Here is a 6,998-nt window from a genome sequence, read left to right as displayed (position 1 = left end):
GGGTGTGAAAACGCCCCAGTCGGTTTTCCCATCTGGAACAAAGTGACACTGAGCCCAAGTGCAGCGACTCTATGGCCACCCTGGCTCAAATCAGTCACTCACCACAGGGTGAGAATCGAGCCTGAGGCCTTCCTGGTTTGTGTAGGCTCAGCTCCTCACTGGATTAGGTTACCATGGCGACCCCAGTGATTCCTCTAAGCCTCATTCCCTTGATGATGCTCTCAGAATCCAATGCTGAAATTAAGATGCTCAAAAATTAAAAAAAAAAAGGACATGCCAATTAAATCCTTATTCTTGGTCAGGTTTTGACTTTTAAAAGGGATATAACGAGGATTCCCACTTCCACATTCAGTTGAGTCCTTAAAACTTTGCATAATTTATACTCATCAGATAGAATTTAAATTAGCTTTGATTAGACAAAGAGTATTTTGAAACATTTGGACAGATAATTTGCTTTTCTTGGTCGAGTATTAAAGTAGGAAAGTTAGCCATTGTTATAGTGTTCCATTAAGCTGTCATCAGCAGATGTGAATTATATTGTAAATTGTTGTGTTACTTGGCAAATTCTATAGGGAATGTTATGTTACAAAACAACTGACACGAAAGCATAGGCACAGACCCACATGCACACACACACAGAGATATAAACACACACACACAGACATGTACACAGACATACAGATGCACACATTCGCACACAGCCACACACAAACAGACACACACAGATAAAAACACATACCCACTGACATGTAGGGCTGAATTTCACGTCGCCCCAGCGAGTCGGATGGCGGCGTGGGGGCAGCGTAAAATTGAGCAGGAGGCTCCGGGAGGCCTTCCTGCCCTGCTTCCGCCTCCGGCCAACTTTACGCTGTCGGGCGGGGGTGGGGGAGGGGGAAAACCGCCCGCCTACCCGAAGCCAATCAAGGCCCTTAGCGGCCACTTAAGGGCCCTCGCCCACCTCCACGAGTACTTTACCCATGGCAAGCAGGCTTCCAGGAGACATGAAAGGCCCCCCAGCGATAGCTGCTAGCCTTTCCGCGTGCTGGGGGGGAAGGGTGCCCGGGACCCAAGACCCAAGACGCTCCCACCCTTCCCCTCCCCTCCCCCCAAACGACTACCCTTGCCTCGCCACCACAACCGATTACCACCCCCCCCCCCGCCCCGGCGAGGCAAGCTCAACTTACCTCTAGTCCTGGCTCCATGGCATCGGCTGGGCTGCAGTCCTAGCAGTGGCCACCGCTCCCGGTGGTGCTGCTGGGACTGAGCTGCCGGTCAATCAGCGGCCGGCAGCTCACTGAGGTGGGACTTCCTTAAAAGCCCAGGGATCCGTAAAATGTGGGTCGGATCCCTGGGCTCGGTGGAAGTGGGTTCGCCACTGACTTTTACGTTGGTGGCGACGTCCTGTCCGCCTAGGGTAAAATCCAGCCCATATTCTCACACACACACACACACACACACACACAGATATACAGCCTCACACACACAGACATACAGTCTCAAGACGCACACACACAAATAGATACACAGACACACAGAAAAATACACACAGATGTACAGTCTCACACACACAGACACACAAGCAGATCAACACTCACAGATATACAGTCTCACACACAGAGACACATACAGAGCTATCCTCACACACACAAACACAAACAGATATACAGTTTCATACACACAGATATACAGACACACACAGAGATAAACATACACAGATATACAGTCTCACACAAACACAGACAGACACACACAGACACACAGATAAATACATATACACATACAGTCTCTCACACATACAGATATACAGTCTCACAACCACACACACACACACACACACACACAAACAGAAACGCAGACAGACACACACAGATAAACACACACAGATATACAGCCTCTCACACAAACAGACACGCATCACATGCTGGTCAGCCATGAGACAACATATGGTTATCTTTTGTGATGGATTGTATGTGATGCTTTTCAACATATTCCATATTTTTGATGAGTAGTGTGACGCAGAAAAGGCTGATCCACTTCTTTTGGTACCAGTTTCACTGTACACCACACACAGGGTGACCATGGGGCCGATTTTTGTGCCCATTTTCAGACAGAAACAGGGCAGCAGCACAGGGAAAATGGCAGTTCCCATTCCTACTGCTGATCTGGAGCACAGCCATTTCTGCTCCTGGTTAAGGCAGGTGCTACATTCCGCTCCTACCAGGAATATAGGGCATCGGTATAATTTTCTGATATCAATGAGCAAAGTGGGCACTGTAGCCACTCTGACAACTGGTGCTTGGCATGGAACAGTCCAATCAGTAACCCTTGAAGGGACAGGTACAGGCTGCTCCTACTGGCCCCACAGCAATCATCCCACCTGTTGGCCAATGCTCAGTTGTACCCACCCACTCCCACTTCCCTTTTTAAGACTCTAATTCCAGCCCAGCTCCGCGGAGATTCCCACCCCACCTCCCTTTCCCATGAAAATGCTTCAGGCATTTGTTCCACCATGGTATCAACACATTTTCAAAAAGCCTTCGATGAGGCACCACGTCATAGACTCATGACTAAGATTAGCACCAGTGGAGTCAGGGGACAGAATAGATATCAAGCTGGCTAGAAAACAGAAAACAGTGTAGGGGTTAAATGTAGTTATCAGACCGGCAAAATATGGGATGTGGTATTCCACAAGGCTCGGAGCTGGGATCACTGTTGTTCACTGTCTATAAAAATGCTTTGGACTCAGGAATCAGGAGTACAATTTCAAAATTTATGGATGACACCAAATTGAGGGCATAATTAATGCAGAGGAAGATTGCAACAGAATACAGGAAGCCATGAACTAACTTGCAGAATAGCAGTGTAATTGGCAAATGAACTTCAATATGGATAGATGTGAGGTTATACATTTTGGTAGGCAGATTAAGGAGGCCACATACAGCTTGGAAAATAAATGAGGAACAGAGGGATCTGGAGGTACAGATACACAAAGCATTAATAGTAGTGAAGCAGGTTAATAAAGGCATTAAAAATGCAAACAAAATTCTGGGGTTCATTTTTAGGGGGTTGGAATTGAAAAGGAGAGAAGTTATTTTAAACTTGTATATGACTTTGATTTACACTTGGAATCCTGTACACTGTTCTGGTCTCCATATCATGAGGTGTACAAAATCATGAGAGGTATAGACAGGTTGGATAGCAAGAAGCGTTTTCCCAGAGTGGGGGATTCAATTACTAGGGGACACGAGTTCAAAGTGAAAGGGGAAAGATTTAGGGGGGATATGCGTGGAAAGTTCTTTACGCAGAGGGTGGTGGGTGCCTGGAACGCGTTGCCAGCGGAGGTGGTAGACGCGGGCACGATAGCGTCTTTTAAGATGTATCGAGACAAACACATGAATGGGCAGGAAGTAAAGAGATACAAACCCTTAGAAAATAGGCGACAGGTTTAGATAGAGGATCTGGATCGGCGCAGGCTTGGAGGGCCGAAGGGCCTGTTCCTGTGCTGTAATTTTCTTTGTTCTTTGTTCTTTGAAAGGATATAGAGGCACTGGTGCAAAAAAGATTCAGTGGAATGATACCAGAACTAAGAGGTTACACCTCTCAGGAAAGATTGGCTAAGCTGGCGCTCTTTTCTCTGGAAAAGAGAAGGCTGAGGGGTGACCTGACGGAGGTTTTTAAAATTATGGAAGGGTTTGAGAGAGTAAATGCAGAGAATATGTTTCTACTTGTGGGCGAGACCAGAATTAGGAGTCATAAATATAAGATTGTCACTAATAAACTCAATAGGGAATGTCAGGCAAACCCCACACCTGCCAAGACTGAGGCACAGATTATTTTGCCACATGAACATTAAAACGTAAAATTGCAAGCCCCTGACTGGAAGGACATTTGTTTGGCAGTGTTGGAACAATGGGGACCCAGTCGTTGCTTCCCCAATACACAGAAGACGTGGTCAGACCAGTTTTAGTCACATGACTAACTGGCTGTTGCAGAGAATTTGAACTTCCAACAAAGGATACGAACAGACAAAACCGTGTGCTCATGGAGTAAAGATGTCTCCTGGAATTGAAGCAACAATTACAGCCTCTCCTGTCTGCCTGCTTTCATCTCCTTCCCACAGAATGGAATCTTGTGAAAACACGTGAAACTCAAAGAGACAAAAGTTTCCAACGTGAACAAGGTTTTAAGAAGACTACTAGTGATTAGAATGTAGAACGCAAAACCACATGGAGTGGTTGAGACGATTAGCATAGATCCAGGTAAGGGAAAGCTAGATAAACACCTGGGGAGAAAGGAATAGAAGAACATGTTGATAGGATTAGATGAAGAGGGGTGGGTGGAGCTTAAACACCAGCATGGACTTGTTGGACTGAATGGCCCAATGGAATCAGACACATGACAATTCATTTCTCATGTTCAAGCAGTTCTCTATTGAGTAAATTTCTAAAGGCCTCACATGCAGTCAGCAAGTCATGGAAAATTGCAAGTAGACACTGCCGCCTGTGCCCTTGTATATTGGTTGTTCTTGTAGTAGTTGCATGTTCACATTCAAAATCGATAAGGTCGACAGTCTGCTTTTTGGAGCATTTTCTAAGAGGTAAACCTTGCAAAGACAGCCTGTGTTTTGAAACAGAAGCCCACTTCACTAAGTTGCAGGGTTAGGGGGAAAAAATTGGGGTTTAGGACTAATTTGGACGCTCTTTCATGGAGCTGGCGCAGGTCTGTAGGGCCAAATAGCCCCCTGCTATGCTGCAAGTCTCTTTGATACCATACATGAACAAAAGAAAGACTTGCATTTATATGGCACCTTTCATGACCTCAGGGCTCCCAAAGCATTTTGCAACCAATGAAGTACTTCTGAAGTCTAGTTACTGTTGGCAACCATGACAACCAGTTTGCACATAGCAAGCTCCTACAAACAGTAATGAAATAAATGACCAGCTTATCTGTTTTAGTAATGTTGGTTGAGGGATAAATATTGGACAGGACACCAGGGAGAACTTTGCTGCTTTTCCCCAAGTAGTATTTTACATCCAGCTGAGAAGGCAGACAGGCCCTCGGTTTAAAGTCTTCATCTGAAGTCAGCACCCCCTCAATAGTGCACAGGGAGTGTCAGGCGAGATTTTATACTCAACTCGCAGGAGTGGGACTTGACCCCACAACCTTCTAACTCAGAGGTAAGAGTGCAATCCACTGAGCCACAGTTGACATATTCACTTATGTCATGGGTGTGTTTCCTTAGCATTTCAGCCTTTATTTTTCAAGTGGCAGAGGGACAACATTGTGATATTTGTGGCTATAGGGTGGTTCTTTCTCCTGTAGTGCTTGGGCATAAAGAACCACCTGGGTGGCGGTTCATAGAGGAAAATTGAGCTGGGACATCCCATGCCTGCACTTGAGGCTGCCTAATGTTCCGCCCATTGAAATTTTCCCTTGCCCAAACTTCCCCTGTACTAACCACTGTGAAAGGATGTCTTGAATACAGTTTATGATGCGAGAGTGACAGAAAATTTTATAAAAAGTGGAATGGCAGTGGTCTCGGTTAGCTATTAACAAAATTTGGCACCACCTTTGACCTCTTTCCTACATATATATGAGACAGATTACCCTCTTCCACTGCCTGGGACTATCGGATATCATGGCCTGTGTGGGGCCAGCCTTGTTTTATTTTTTGGGAGCAAAATAAGTTTGGCCCTATCTCTGCGACACCTTTAGTTGTGCAGCCAGTGACCACCTACTGCGGATGTGGCATCTGTAGGATTTGCCTCATCGGAGGACAGTCACAAGAGCTTCAAGGATAATTGACAGATTGTGACGATGATGCCAGGATCATAGAATTATACAGTTTAGTAGGAGGCCATGTGGCCCATCATGCCGGTACTGGCTCTTTGGTAGACCTATCTAATTAGTCCCACTCACCTGCTCTTTGCCTATAGCTCCGTAAAATTGTTTTCCCTTCAGATATTTATCCAAATCTCTTTTGGAAGGTACTATTATATCTGTTTCCACCACCCTTTCAGGCAGTACATTCCAGATCATAACAATTATGACAATAACAATATCAAGTATGCATCCTATGTAAAAAATGTTTCCTCACGTCACTTCTGTGTCGTTTGCCACTAACCTTAAATCGGGTTTCCCGATCCTTTTGCCACTGGAAACATTTACTTTGTTATGACTGGGTGAGGAAGGGGTCTTAGGCTCCCCTCTGGCCCCTTTCCTAGTTTGGCCGTAACAGGGTTTAACTTTTTAAAACACAGTGTTTCAGCTTCACCTCAGTGAGTCCTTACTCACAGCTCTCTAATTGTAAATGAACCAATCAGACAGGCTTTCTTAGGTTTAAACAAGAAACCTTACCACTCTAACTCAGTTAAAATTACTAAAAATACATGACGCAACCATGCTAGCATGCATACGTGATAAACACACAGACAATCACACTAGCACGCATATGAGATAAACACACAGACAACCACAATAGCACGCATATGAGATAAACACACAGACAACCACAATAGCACGCATATGAGATAAACACAAACACAAATGGATTCAGAGGAGGAGAAAGAACTAAGGGGGAGGGTTTGGAGTAGTAGATGGAATTCAGCTACTGTCTAGTGTTGCTGTAAAGTCTTTGGTTGAAATTGCGGTTGCAGTTCTTGTAGTTCTCGCTAGGGAACAATGCACACTTTCAAACTTTCTTCTCTGATACCAGTAGACTGAAGAGGTCCTCTGTCTTGAGGCTTATGTTGCTTCCGTGGGTCCCTGGGACTTTGCTTCAGAGAGAGAGAAAGAGAGGGATGCTTTCTTCTTGAAATTCAATTGCAGTCTGCCCTTTCTGTGTGGCACAATTCAAAAAGTCCCCAGGTTGGCTAGCAGGGTTAGTCATGTGACTAGCAATTTGTTTGAAACAGCATAATTTGCGAGGATTGTTGATTTCAAAGGTTCTCCAGTCACACTCAGTGGGAGGGGTGGAGGTTTGTCTGTTACAAAGTCAG

Source organism: Heterodontus francisci, chromosome 35, assembly GCF_036365525.1.
Source record: "Heterodontus francisci isolate sHetFra1 chromosome 35, sHetFra1.hap1, whole genome shotgun sequence".
In the NCBI taxonomy this organism is placed as follows: domain Eukaryota; kingdom Metazoa; phylum Chordata; class Chondrichthyes; order Heterodontiformes; family Heterodontidae; genus Heterodontus; species Heterodontus francisci.
Note: the sequence above shows the minus strand (reverse complement) of the source record.